The sequence below is a fragment of the Anas platyrhynchos genome, chromosome 2 (genome assembly GCF_047663525.1).
Source record: "Anas platyrhynchos isolate ZD024472 breed Pekin duck chromosome 2, IASCAAS_PekinDuck_T2T, whole genome shotgun sequence".
NCBI classification, from domain to species: Eukaryota; Metazoa; Chordata; class Aves; order Anseriformes; family Anatidae; genus Anas; species Anas platyrhynchos.
In genome coordinates this window covers 105,578,237-105,593,619 of record NC_092588.1, presented here as the reverse complement: position 1 = coordinate 105,593,619, position 15,383 = coordinate 105,578,237, and the positions used below count along the sequence as shown (strand labels likewise).

The 15,383-nt window shown below is 41.5% G+C and overlaps 1 long non-coding RNA gene across 1 annotated transcript in view; it reads left to right on the top strand.

Annotated features, from left to right (window-relative positions):
• LOC106015400 (uncharacterized) overlaps nucleotides 1–14,520 on the top strand; it is a 30,182-nt gene extending 15,662 nt beyond the window's left edge. The window contains exon 4 of the long non-coding RNA XR_011807268.1: nucleotides 13,829–14,520. This is a non-coding gene — a long non-coding RNA (uncharacterized lncRNA). The remainder of the gene's footprint in view (nucleotides 1–13,828) is intronic.
• The last annotated feature ends 863 nt before the right edge of the window (nucleotides 14,521–15,383 follow it).

Below are 15,383 nucleotides of genomic sequence, written 5' to 3'. Positions count from 1 at the left end.
ATTTTTATCTGAATCAACTCTAGTTTAGGATCTCCTTTATTTCCTTTCTCTTCCTACAAGTCTGAAAAACATTAATACAGTCCAGATCACTTGCTGATAAGGTAATTCTTTATGAGTTATACCTTTCAGGTTAGTTTGCTTTTCTCATTTGTACAGGTGAAAACTAGTACTAAGAGCAGAAAGTCCAATGTTCCTTCTGTTCTCTCTGGTCAGACTGTTTCCTACCATCTGTTTCAAACACTTATAAAGTATTTTCTGATCTCAGAATATGTATTCACATATGAAAATGGAAGCAGAACTTGATGAAGGTTTGATGTAGTTTTATTTATTTATTTATTATTGTTTTCTTTGTTTGTTTCTTTGCTATAAATCTATGAGGATTTTTGTCTCCTGGAAGGATAATATTGAGTATATGAAATAAAGCAAGATGTTAAAGTAAAGCAAGAGTTAAAAAACATGGCATTTTTGTCAGGCTTTTACACCGTCTTAAATACAATCTTGCCTTTTTTAATAGGAGACATCAATGTATCTTTTTTTAGAGAATCCAGTATTACTTTTTCCCTAGATCTACAAAAGCTTTATATTTTCTAGTTTTGGCCAAAAAACAACAATAAAATGTTGTTCTTGTGATTTTTACAGCCTGGCTGGAAACAGGAATTACCAAGAATCTAACGCAGACGGTTTCCTCATCTTCTATCCTAATACTGCAAAGCTAAAAATTTTAATTAAGTCCAGTAAACATAACAAATTCTTTGTGCTAAGCTCATGCAAATGTCTTCTATCTGGAGAGTCAGAAAGGAGTTTCCATATTTGTTTCATTTGTATGTTTTAAAAAAAAAAAAAGCGCTATGAATTTGAATTAAAAAAAGTATTAACTTTGAAGTAATTTATGAATTTGGCACCAAGTTCCTTTGCCAGTCCATTAAAGGCCTTATATATACTGTGTGTGGCTTCTTGTGAACTATAAAAATAAAATTATTTTTAAAAGTTGTCTGTCAAAAGAAAGAAAATAAATAATACACATCTGCATATTTTAAAGTGTATTAACTTAGCTTTTGCAATTGCAAGGTTCAGTTTATTTCACATAAACATATACATATGGTTGGAAAGCTGCCAGGCAGAGAAGGACCTGGGAGTATTGGTGGATAGTCAGCAGAATATGAGCCAGCAGTGTGCTCAGGTGGCCAAGAAGGCCAACAGCATCCTGGCTTGCTTAAGAAGCAGTGTGGCCAGCAGGTCTAGGGAAGTGATTGTCCTCCTGTACTCAGCTCTGGTGAAGCTGCATCTCAAGTACTGTGTTCAGTTTTGGGCCCCTACAAAGCTGGTGAGGGGTCTGGAGAACAAGTCTTACAAGCAGCAGCTGAGGGAGCTGGGTTTGTTCAGCCTGGAGGAAAGGAGGCTCAGGGGCAACCTTATTGCTCTTTATAAGTACATTAAAGGAGGCTGTAGTGAGGTGGGGGTTGGTCTATTCTCCCACGTGCCTGGTGACAGGACGAGGGGGAATGGGCTAAAATTGTGACAGGGTTTTTTTACATTGGATATTAGGAAGAACTTCTTTTCTGAGAGGGTTGTTAGGCATTGGAATGGGCTGCCCAGGGAAGTGGTGGAGTAACCATCCCTGGAGGTCTTTAAAAGATGATTAGATGTTGAATTTAGCAATATGGTTTAGTGGAGGATTTGTTAGTGTTAGGTCAGAGGTTGGACTCAATGATCTTGAGGTCTCTTCCAACCTAGACAATTCTGTCATTCTGTGATATTAGAGGCAAGTAGCAGTGTCTATGGGTTTTTCTTAGCATGACCAGTAGATTAGGATTTATTTATTTTGGCAGGGAAAAAACAAACAAAACCAACTGATCTAAGAAACAGACATATGGAGTGTACAGTTTATTTTAATAATTGGTATTTAGGAAATGAGAGAAGAGAATCCATTCTGGGCAAGAGACAGAGAATGTGTGGACAGAGGGAAAAGGACAAGAAGGAGAGGAGTGGGAATGCCATAAGGAATTATTAGAGGATAGATAAAGAGGTGCTCTTGTACCTGATGGTTAGGTGATACACATTTGTGTAAGAGAATAAGGAAAAGAAAGTGATAATATTACTGGAAATTGTAATATTCCTTATAAACAGTAAGGCAATAAAGAACTGAGTCACACTAGTTAGGTTATTAGAGCAAAGTCAGTGAAAGAAACAGAGGTCATTTGGTTACGGAAGCCAGCACAAGAGACAAAATGGAGACGTTATATAATGGGGGATTAGACAGTAAGCTGAAAGTAGATGAAAATACCTGGGAGGCAGAAGTAGAGCATTACTGAACATAGAGAAAGAAAGTGAAGAAATAGTAGGAAGGCAAACAAGATTTAAAAATCATGGCATTTCTGTCAAGCTTTTAGTTTTGAAACAGTAGTTTTGAATGCAATCTTGTTTTACTTAATAGGAAATATACCCTTCCTGAATAAAATTGAACGGTGTAGATAGTACTTCTGGTAATTCATATAAAAATCTGCTTTGGTTTACCTATGCTGAAATTGCAATACTAGTGGTCTCTTACCTTCTTAGCCTGCCTAACCATATTTCTAAGAGCTTTGAGCCAATTCAGCCCACCAAAAGTAATTTTAGGTTAAGGAAAAAAAAATATAAACATCTGGTTTGTGTTAAGATTTGAATATTAATGTTTAATTGAAAACAGAAAATGTGCCAACCTATTTCAATTGCTACAAATAATTTTTGTAAGTGCTGAATTCATGTTATTGCTGCTCATTGCTTGCTGACAGCAAGAAAAAAGTTTAACACTACTGAATGTAAAAGTGTTAAGAGGGTCCTGCATGTTAACTCATTTGGAAGAACCTGCACATTAATTCACTTGGAAGAACCTCTAGTACCATAACCTACAGAAAGTCCCTGCTTGAATGTAGCTAGACATTAACCAGTTAGTGTACATAACAGTGTGACTGACTATTTAAGTGTGGAAGAAATTGATGAGTGAGGGTTACCTAGTCACCAGTACTTTTAGGGGCAAAGGAATTTTCATAGAATCATTAAGGTTGGAAAAGACCTCCAAGATCACCTGGTCAAACCATCACCATGCTACCAGTGTCACCCACTAAACCAGGTCCCTAAGCAACATGTCCAACCTTTCCTTAAACTACCCCAGGGATGGTGACTTCACTACCTCCTTGGGCAACCCGTTCCATTGCCTGACTACTCTTTCTGAGAAGAAATGTCTCCCAATTTGCACCCTAAACCTCCCCTGGTGCAATCTGAGGCCATCCCCTCTAGTCCTATCACCAGTTATCAGCAAGAAGAGGCCTACTTTCAGGTAGTTGCAAAGAGCCATGAGGTCTCCCCTGAGCCTCCTCTTCTCCAGACCAAACAACCCCAGTTCCCTCAGCTGCTCCTCACAGAACTTGTGATCCAGGCCCTTCACCAGCTTTGTAGCCCTTGTCTGGATGTGCTCCAGGGCCTCGATGTCCTTCTTGTAGTGAGGGGCCCAAAACTGAACACTACTCAAGGTGCGGCCTCACCAGAGCAGAATACAAAGGGATGATCACCCACCTGGTCTTGTTGGCTACACTATTTCTGATACAAGCCAGGATGCTGTTGGCCTTTTTGGCTACCTGGGCACACTGCCGGCTCATGTTCAGGTGATCATCAGTCAACATCCCCAAATCCTTTTCTTCTACACAGCTTTTGAGACACTCTGCCCCAAGCCTGTAGCTTTGCATGGGGTTGTTGTGGCCAAAGTGCAGGACCCGGCACTTAGCCATGTTGAACCTCATCACATTGGCCTCTGCCCATTGACCCATCCTGTCCAGGTCCCTCTACAGGGCCTTCCGACTCTCCAGCAGATCGAAACTTTCCCCCAACTTGGTGTCATCTGTGGACTTACAGAGGGTGCACTTAATTCCCTCATCCAAATCCCAAATATATGAAAGAGGATGGGCCCCAACACTGACCCCTGGGGAACACCACTCAGGAGCAGTCACCAGCTGGATTTCACTCCATTCGCTACTACCCTCTGGGCCTGGCTGTCCAGCCAGTTTTTAACCCAGCAAACAGTATATCTGTCTAACGCATGGGCTGCCAGTTTCTCCAGGAGAATACTATGGGCAACCATGTCGAAGGCCTTGCTGAAATCTAGGTAGACTACATCAACAGCCTTTCCATCATCCATCAGGCAGGTTACCTGGTCATAGGTTGGTCAGGCAGGACCTGCCTTTCATGAACCCCTCCTGACTGGGCCTGATCCCCTGATTGTCCGTCATATGATGCATGATTGCATTCAAGATGACCTGTTCCATCACCTTTCTTGGCACCCCGGTCAGGCTGAGAGGCTTATAATTCCCCATCTCCTCCTTACCACCCTTCTTATACACGGGCATCACATTAGAAAGTCTCCAGTTAACGACCAAGACTTCTGATAGGTGATGGAAAGTGGCCCAGCAATCACATCTGTCAATTCCCTCAGCACCCTTGGGTGGATCCCATCTGGCCCCATGGACTTGTGACAGTCTAGGTGGAGCAGCATGTCTAATTGTTTCCACCTGAACTGTGGGGGGTTTCTTCTGCCCCTTGTCCCAGACTTTCAGGTGGGGGGGCTGATTACCCTGAGGATAAGTGGTCTGGCTAGTAAAGACAGATGCAAAGAAGGCATTAAGAACCTCAGCCTTTTCCTTATTCTCAGTAGTCATGTTCCCCCTCTGCATCCCATAAAAGATGAAGATTCTCCTTGGACCTCTTGCAATTAATGTATTTATAAAAACATTTTGGTTATCCTTAACCATAGCGGACAGGTTGAGCTTATACTGGGCCTTAGCCTTCCTGATCTTTTCTCTGTATATGCTGGCAGCTTCCTTGTACTCTCCACAAATTGCCTGCCCTTTCTTCCCCTGGACATAAAATCTCTTTTCCCCTGGACACTTAGCAAAAGCTCCCTGTTCAGCCATGTTGGTCTTATTCTCTGCCAGCTCATCTTATGGCACACGGGGACAGCCTGCTCCTGTGCTTTTAAGACTTCCTTCTTGAGGAGTGTCCAGCCTACTTGGACCCCTCTGCCCTTCAGGACTGCCTCCCAGGGGACCCTCCCTACCAGTGTCCTGAAGTGTTCCATCCAGAAGTCCAAGGCTGCAGTTTTACTGACAGCCCTCCTGACTTCACCCAGGATAGAGAACTCTACCATTTCCTGGTTTCTCTGCCCAAGACAACTCCTTACCACCACATCTCCCACCAGTCCTTTCGTGATCTTGAGAGAAGCAGAAATTTTAATGGCCCTTGGAGGGTTTGGACTTCTTTAAAGTACCAGAAAGTGGTGTAGAAAATGCAGAAGGCATATGAGTCACAACTTAAAGGAAAAATGAATTCCTGTAGGAAAGATCTACTAAGCTACTTTATATTGAGGTACTATGTTAATAAATAATGCTTATAAAAGCTGCAGGTTTCATCTAGAAAGATTTACTCAGAGGTTATTGGAAGTGTTAGATTTGAGAAAATGAATCATAGAATCATAGAATCATAGAATATCCTGAGTTGGAAGGGACCCTTAAGGATCATCAAGTCCAACTCTTGACACCGCACAGGTCTACCCAAGTTCAGACCATGTGACTAAGTGCACAGTCCAATCTCTTCTTAAATTCAGTCAGGCTCGGTGCAGTGACCACTTCCCTGGGGAGCCTGTTCCAGTGTGCAAACACTCTCTCTGTGAAGAACCCCTTCCTGATGTCCAGCCTAAACTTCCCCTGCCTCAGCTTAACTCCATTCCCGCGGGTCCTGTCGCTGGTGTTAATGGAGAAAAGGTCTCCTGCCTCTCGACACCCCCTTACGAGGAAGTTGTAGACTGCGATGAGGTCTCCCCTCAGCCTCCTCTTCTCCAGGCTGAACAGGCCCAGTGCCCTCAGCCGTTCCTTGTACGTCTTCCCCTCCAGGCCTTTCACCATCTTCGTAGCCCTCCTCTGGACACTCTCCAACAGTTTCATGTCCTTTTTATACTGTGGTGCCCAGAACTGCACACAGTACTCGAGGTGAGGCCGCACCAGCGCAGAGTAGAGCGGGACAATCACCTCCCTCGACCTACTAGCGATGCCGTGCTTGATGCACCCCAGGACACGGTTGGCCCTCCTGGCTGCCAAGGCACACTGCTGGCTCATATTCAACTTGCTGTCTACCATGACCCGCAGATCCCTCTCTTCTAGGCTGCTCTCCAGCGTCTCATCGCCCAGTCTGTACGTGCAGCCAGGGTTTCCCCGTCCCAGGTGCAGGACCCGGCACTTGCTCTTATTGAACTTCATGCGGTTGGCGATCGCCCAGCTCTCCAACCTATCCAGATCCCTCTGCAAGGCCTTTCCACCCTCAACAGAGTCCACAACTCCTCCAAGTTTGGTGTCATCAGCAAACTTGCTCAAAATGCCTTCTATTCCTACATCCAGATCGTTTATAAAAATATTGAAAAGTACCGGCCCTAAAATGGAGCCTTGAGGGACCCCACTGGTGACCGCCCGCCAGCCTGACGCAGCCCCATTCACCATAACCCTTTGGGCCCTGCCCGTTAGCCAATTGCTCACCCATCGTATGATGTTTTTATTTAGCTGTATGCTGGACATTTTGTCCAGTAGGATCCTATGGGAAACCGTGTCAAAAGCCTTGCTGAAGTCCAAAAAAATCACATCAGCTGGTTTCCCTTGGTCTACCATACGGGTGATCTTATCATAAAAGGAAATCAGGTTAGTTAGGCAGGACCTACCCTTCACAAACCCATGCTGGCTGGGACCAATGACTGCTTTGTCCCCCAGGTGCGCCTCAATGCATTCGAGAACCATCTTCTCCATGATTTTACCAGGCACTGACGTGAGACTGACAGGCCTGTAATTGCTAGGGTCTTCTTTCTGACCCTTCTTGAAAATCGGCACAACATTTGCCAGCTTCCAGTCTACCGGGACCTCTCCAGACTCCCAGGATCGTTGAAAAATAATTGAGAGAGGTTCCGCGATGACGTCCGCCAGCTCCTTCAGCACCCGGGGATGAATCCCATCCGGACCCATGGACTTGTAGGGATCCAGGTGGAGTAGCAGATCCCGCACACGTTCAGGGTCGGTTGGGAGTTTGTCATCCCCACCGTCCCGGTCCTCCAGCTCGGGGCACCCTGGGTCCCGAAGCCCATCATCGGCATTGAAGACAGAGGCAAAGAAGGCGTTAAGCGTCTCTGCTTTGCCTATGTCATCGTCTGTGAGAAGACCTTCCCTGTCAAGGAGCGGCCCTATGTATTCTTTAGTTCTCCTTTTTCCATTCACATATCTAAAAAAACCCTTTTTATTTTCTCTCACAGACACAGCCAGCTTCAACTCTAGGTGTGCTTTAGCCACACGAATTTTCTTCCTACAGACACGAGCAGCATCCCTGTATTCTTTCCATGTCACCTGGCCCTCCTTCCAGTAGCGAAACACTCTCTGTTTCCGCCTAATCTCCATAAGAATGTTCCTGGTCAGCCACGCCGGCCTCCTGCCCCGCCTGCCTGACTTGCGATATTTAGGAATTGCCTGATCTTGTGCTTCTAGGAGGCATCGCTTAAAGAGTGACCAGCACTGGTGGACATCAAGGCCTTCAAGAGCAGCTTCCCAGGGGACCTTGCTGACTAGTTCCCCGAGCAGCCTGAAGTCCGCCTTCCCCATATCTAGGGATGAGGTTTTGGTGGCACTTTTCCTTCTGTCACCGTAAATTTTGAACTCAACCACTTCATGGTCGCTATGACCGAGGCGGCCACCAATCACCACATCTCCCACCAGACCCTCTCTGTTTTCTAGCAACAGGTCTAGGAGGGCACCTTTCCTAGTTGGCTCCGTTAGCACCTGCACCAAGAAGTTATCATCTAGGTGCTTCATGAACCTCCTGGACTTGCTCGTGTCAGCCGTGTGGCACTCCCAGTTAACGTCTGGCAAGTTGAAGTCCCCCATAAGGACAAGGGGAGTTAATCTCGAGGCCTCTCTTAGTTCTGTAAAGAATAAGTTATCGGCGCTATCGTCCTGGCCAGGCGGTCTGTAATAGACTCCCACAACGACATCCCCTTTATTCGTTCGTCCCTTGATCCTTACCCAGAGGCTCTCAGCTTTGCCATCGCCGACCTGAAGTTCCACACAGTCCAGCCCCTGCTTCACATACATCGCCACCCCACCACCTCGCCTACCCTGCCTGTCCCTCCTGAAGAGCCTGTAACCGTCTATCGCAACACCCCAGTCACAGGACTCATCCCACCAGGTTTCGCTTATGCCGATGATGTCGTAGTTGCGGGACTGGGCCAGGACTTCTAGCTCATCCATTTTATTCCTCATACTGCGTGCGTTTGTGTAGAAGCATTTCAGGTGCGTCTCCTTACACTCAGCACCTTGTGGATCGAACCGAAGGACCTCACTGGCACACAGCCCCTCTGATTCTAGCGTACCATCCCTTAGGTCTTCACCGGCGTGCCTGGTTTTAGCCCCTTCCCCCTTCGACTCTAGTTTAAAGCCCTATCTATCAGCCCTGCCAACTCCTGACCCAAGATCCTTACCCCTCTCCGAGAGAGGCCCATCCCATCCGGTGCCATCAGGCCCGGTGTAGCATAGACCTTCCCGTGATCAAAGAACCCAAAGTTGTGCCGGTCACACCAGTCTCGAAGCCACGAGTTTATGCGAACAGCACACCTTTCAGCTTCCATCCCCCCTATCGGAAGGACAGAGGCAAACACAACCTGCGCGCCTGAACCTCTAAGTTGTCGCCCCAAATCCCTAAAGTCTCTTTTGATCGCCTTCGGACTCCTCTTTGCTACTTCATCGCTACCAGCCTGAAAGACCAATAGCGGGTAGTAGTCAGTGGGCCGTACCAGGCGCTTGACCTTCTTGGCAATGTCCCTGACCCTGGCCCCAGGGAGGCAGCAGACCTCCCCACGGGTAGGGTCAGGCCGACAAATAGGGCCCTCTGTTCCCCTAAGGACAGAGTCACCCACAACAATCACCCTTCTTTCGTTCTTGGTGGAGGCAGTCCTGATGCGTGGAGTTGACCTCCTTGCCCTAGGAATCCTCCTGGGAACACTTTCTACCTCTTCCTCAGTCGCTGTTGATCTCTCATTCTCCAGGGCCTCAAACCTGTTGCGTAAGGGCACCTGGGAAGGTGGGGTCGGAAGAGGAGGGCATCGCCTGCAATGTCGAGCAGGGACCTGTTTCCATTCCTCCTCAGCTCCCAGATCCCCTCCCTCTGTCCGACGGCGACTGGGCAGGGTGTCCACCCCCATTTGGGGTGTCTCACCCCGGTGCCTCTCCTTGAGGCCCTGCAGGGAGTTGCTCCAGAAGTCTATCTCCCGCATGATGAAGTAGTTACATAGCTCTTTTAGACTATTTAGAAATATTTGATTTAGGTTGTTTTGGAACTGACTTAGAGAAATGCACAGAAAGTTATTATATAACCATGGTTTTAGATATTGTTCTTAAATAATGAATATAGGCACCACTTTTAAAGTGATGGCCTTATGCATGTAATATAGAAGGATTTTTGTTTGTTTGTTTGTTTGTTTAATCCACTCATAAAAGGGATTCCTACCTTAGTAGAGATAAATAAACATTTATTTGTATACTAAAACTGTCTAACTCAAATTCATCACTATCCGTCTTGAGCTTTTTATTGGCTTTCATTACAGTCTTGTGTCAGTACACAGATGTAACATTCTTATTTCTGTGTGTTTGGTATTATTGAGAATAGTAGTTTTGTTTTGTTTTGTTTTGTTTTTCTTTCTTCTTTTTTTTTTTTTCTTTCTTTTTTTTTTTTTTTTCTTTCTTTTCCTTTCCAATCAGATAAGATCAAAGCAAACAGCTGCAAAATTACAGGCATAGTAATAGCATAAATGACTAGTCAAAGGACTAGAAAGAGGCAGATTTGCTCTTCTCAATGTGAATTAAAGCCTGTCAGCTACTGAGCAAAGAACCTAAGCAGGGTTCCTTAACCTTCAAACTGTGCAGCTATTCTAACTCACAAGAGCCCTGCATTTTTTTTTTGTCTTTTTTTCTGAATGTTGTAGCTCAATCTTTAAGCATTTCTCAGCATTTTTGATCAGTCCTTGTAGAATGCTTAAATTAAGATAAGATACTAATCAAGACTGAGCTAAGAACTAATGCTGGAAACCCCACTTATGCTAATTACCTGAACTTTAAATTGAGTTAAAGACACATCCAATATACATGTTCATGCACACATTTAAGGAGTATTAGTAATAAAAAACCTATATACCATTATAGTGCCTGTGGCTTTGTATTATTTACAATAAATAAATCATAGAATCATAGAATATCCTGAGTTGGAAGGGACCCATAAGGATCATCAAGTCCAACTCCTGGCACTGCACAGGTCTACCCAAAAGTTTAGACCATGTGACTAAGTGCACAGTCCAATCACTTTTTAAATTCAGACAGGCTTGGTGAAATGACTACGTCCCTGGGGAGCCTGTTCCAGTGTGCAACCACCCTCTCGGTGAAGAACCTCTTCCTGATGTCCAGCCTAAACTTCCTCTGCCTCAGCTTAACACCATTCCCGTGGGTCCTATCACTGGTGTTTACAGAGAATAGTTCACCTGCCTCTCCACTCCCCCTCGTGAGGAAGTTGTAAACTGCAATGAGGTAATAAACAAATAAATAAATATTTCCTTTAAAGAAAATAAAATCAAGAAAAATACTTTTTTACAATTCGTAAATCTATCCCAAAACAAATTGTGCAAAAGAATAACAATAAAACTAGTGGGGGGAATGGCTGGGGGGGCTGGCTGTGACTTGGGATCTGGCTGGACATCAGTCAATATGTGCTGAAAATTTGCATAGTACATCACTTGCTTTGTATACTCCCTTATCATAATTCTTTTCATTATTTTTCCTTCCTTTATTGCTTTATTACGCTGTCTTTATTTAAACATTTTTTCCAGTTCTCTCTCCCATCCCACTGACAGGGACTGAGTGAATGGCTGTCTGGTGCTTAGTTGCCTGATGGGTTAAACCATGACAAAGAAACATCTTTTATTACAATTAGCAAATCTATCCCAAAATAAATTGTACAAAAGTAAGTTAAAAGAGTGCAGAAGCAGGTCAAGTGCTTAAAAAATAATTTTAGAGTAGACATAAATGAATCAAGAGAAAAAGAAAAAAATATTAATTCTATGAATTCAAATTACAGTATTCATCAAAAGACAAAAGACAAGTGGCTTTTATTGATCAAGTTTCTGCAGGTGCTTGATTTTTGTGTGAGAGAAAATGAAAAAACCCTCAGTACAATTTTTAAGATAAATGTTATTACTACTCTTTGGAAACTATTTACAAAGTAGGGATTACTAGGTTTATGCTTACAATCTTGAAAATCTCATCAGTAAAAATGTTGGTTTTAGACATTATTTTTAAAAGGAAAACTATTGCAAACCACCCATGCTATTATTTGGGCTCATCGGGCTCCCTTCACAAAAAGAAGGTACATTTTGGTACATTTTTCTTCATGAGTTTTTATTTGTTTTTCTGTTTCTAGAAAATCATCAAAAAGGTGACGAAAAATGTAACATGAAAAATACTTGACATTTATAAACATTTTGTTAATTCATGAACATAATGGCATAAATAGAAAGGAGTTTGAATCTTTAATATGGAAATATGTTAGTTATAGTAAGTAACATTACTTAGTATTTGTTTCCTGATGAAGCAAATGCAGTTGTCATAGCTGGGCAAAAAGCTCAAAGAAGTCTCTAGGGTACAAAATTCTTGGAATGCATAGTAGTAGGACTAAGATTAAATGAGTAATGATAAGATTAAATGAACAATGAGTGACTTTATGTGTGTTAGCCTAAGGCAAGACTCTTTGAGAAATGAAAATTCCATAAGACCTAACTACGTCTCAGTTTAAATTTTCTCATCTTATTTACATTATTTCATATCAGTAATTCCAAACTTCTTTTTAAATATTTTGGATTTCTTTGGTAGATTGTTCAGATTTTGAGGCAGGGCTTTGACCTATTTTATTTTATTTTATTTTATTTTATTTATTTTATTTTATTTTATTTTATTTTATTTTATTTTATTTTATTTTATTTTATTTTATTTTATTTTATTTTATTTTATTTTATTTTATTTATTTCCTCATTCTAACTATAACAAGCAAAAACTTTTTCCTTATATGAAAGCTGTTGTAATCACAGGATTTCATGCGACCAGCAGAAAGAGCATTAGTGTCATGAATTTTAGGGATCAAATGGTCCTCTTAAGCACCATGTCCATTTTCCTGCTCTGCAACGTCATGTGACTTTGTCTTTTTATGATCTTCCTTACAAATAAAGAAAACAAACAAACAAACAAACAACCTCAGATAAAGGATAGAACAAGCTTAATTCACTTTTACTCTTTCATTCTTCTGGCACTGAACATTTGTTCTGTACTTTAAATTCTGGACTGTAAATGATTTTTACAGTCATATAAAACATGCATTACTGTCATGTAAATAGTGCTAAAGCTTCCACAACCTTCAAGGTAAGTCAAACAAACTTTCCAGCTCAGACTGCAGATGATATTTGCCTAGTTATCTCTTTATTGATACTTTAATAAGACAGGAGGTCATTACTACAACTATAGCTGAGAAAAAATATAAACATGAGAAAGTATATTTATTACATTTTGGGTTTTATCTTTTGCAGACACTGTACTGATAGAATACAAATGTCACTTGCAAGACATTGAAAACTATGTCTTTGCTTTGTAACCTTACATAGCTACTTAAAGAGGAGCTGGTTGCAAAAAAGTGTAGTGACAAGTCTCAATAATTTTAAAATATTACTGTAGATTTGTTGTTGTTATCAGACAGTCTGTAAAAGGATATAACATTTAAGAGATTAAAAGAAACATTTTTCCTTAAATTGGCTGATATCTTTTCTACTGAATTAGCTGCAAGGAAAACAAAATTCAATGTTGTAAGTATTTAAGATGGCAAAACTACCAAAATGCTTAAAATGGTAGCTGTTAATAAGGATATCTGCTTACAATCTTGAAACAAAGACATGACCTCTGTGAACTTTGGAATTTTCCTTTCCTCCTATTCCTACCACTTCCACAGATCACAGCTGTTGAACTAAATTTTATTTTTTTATTATTTGTTTTAACTTCTAGTGAGGCCATCTGGTTCAAGAGAGTTCTTTAGGGAACATCTGATAGAGTAGGAGTCTAGATAGAGACAGCATTAATTTTTAGTGTTTTGTTGTTGCTGTTTTTCATCAGAGAGCAGTTTAGTCATCTCTAAATGATACAAAAATTACCTATTATTTTCTTAGCTTCAAAGCAATTGCTGTTAATGTACCTATAAACACAAAAAGTCAGTGCATTAGCTATGGCATTATCCTTTCACCCTGTTGCATATTCTGTTAACTGACTTGGCAAAAATGACAGAAATATTTTGAGATTGGCTTCTGTTCCCTTTTTATGCACAGGTGAGAGAAGTTAAGCACATTAGTTCAGAGATCTTTTCTTGAATAATTTCTGGAGTTGCACAAAGGGTTGCTTTTGGTTTGATATATATGAATAAAAAAGAAAAAAATCAAATTATTTTTTTTTTTAGATCAAGTTCATTCCATTGAAACTATTATATGTTCCACACATCTACACATGCATGTCTTTCTGCTTTGTCTTTGATTAAGTATAAGAAAAATAATAATAATTCTGGGGTCAAAAAATGGCTTCAGCATATATTTTAATGCTTTACAAAGAAAAGACATGGGCACCAAGGACAAAATAAATTGCCTGCACTTTTACCATTGTAAAATAGACATCTGAAAAGCATCGGACTTTCCTTTTTCTAGAAACCACATGCAAATGAAGCTGGAGAACATCCAAAAACAGATGACTATCTTCCTGACAAGAGAAAATGAGACAAAAGCAAGTTGAATCAAAACAAAATGTTTCTTGGATTGCCTGAGAATCACTTCATCTTTTATTTCTTTGTCATCATGTTATTTTTTGCCAAGCTCAAGGCAATGTTCTTGTTTTAGCTACCAAGTTCATTAGTTGGATAAACATTTACTTTGTTGATACCATGTAGACTGATTGAAGACTTCATCTCACTGTTTGACATAGTGCTGTATGTTTCACAGTACAAATGGATGTATGCATGTGTTTCATCATTTCTATAAATATGTACATATTTTCTGCTTTTTATTCAGTGCATCCAATTCAGTGCTTGGATCTTTAATGATCAGAAAGGCCAGTGAAGATATGTCTCTTCAATTTCTAGTACAAAACTGGAATAGTATTTGCAATGCCATCCTGAATACCAAACTGAAAATTTGCAGTGGTAGAAAACATAGAAAGGGTGGTTGAATTATTGAAAATTTTCACTGAGATTTTTTCACAAGAGATTTTTTGTTCTTACCATTTTTTCATATTCATGACAACACTTTCACATAGCTTTATGAATATGTTAGATTCTCAGACAAACTTCTGTTCTTTTGTAATCCTAAACTTGTACTTCTTTAAAATATGTGATGTATTTACATTTTTAAGCACCAAAAAAAGTTAATGAAAGCAAATGTTACAGGTACTTGTGATTCTATTTTGGAGAATAAAATAGAAAAGAAAATGAACCAGTGTCAGAATCATGACAATTAGAATGCCAGTTTCTCAAACTACAAGACTGTAAGCATGTTAAAAATAGTGAGGAAAGACTAAATGAAAAAAGATGAAGGCAAATAAGCTCCAGACTTTTCAGAGAAAGTTTTAGAACAAGGAAGTAGAAGACTGGAAGCTTGTTCAGTTGTAACAGTAATATGTTTTCCTGTGAAACACACTTCAGCTTCTACATTTACACAGGTGTAGCACTCTTATGCAAAGACAGGCTTTTCTATAGGAACACGACAGTTTGTCCATTTTTACAGATTTATTTTTTTTAACAATTCATATAAAACTGATTTGTAAATGAACATAATTTATCCTCACAAACAATATGAAAATAAAGAGTATAGGTACACAATTCATGCCAGAGTATATCAGAGTGTAATAATTTTAAGTGACGTGCTGATGGCAGAGCCAGGGGTGACAACACTGGCTTTAAAAAGCCTGCCAAGTTTATCATTGCCGCCATTTTAACAAGGACCTCATGCGAATTGGCTGCAGCGAGGGCTCCTGGCAGGGAGACGATGGAGCCAACCCCTAAAATTGCCCCCAATAAAGCGGCACAGAGCCGTTTGGTCAGAACCACAGCACCAGCCCCCTCACCCCCTCGCAGGCAGGAGCTGTGCTTGTACCACTGCGGGCACTGAAGTGCTGAGTGCGGAGCAAGGGGTGACAGCAGCCAGCCCCCAGGTGGTATAAAAGCAGTCCCCAGGGACCACCGTGACCCAGGAGCGCTGCCAACAGGAT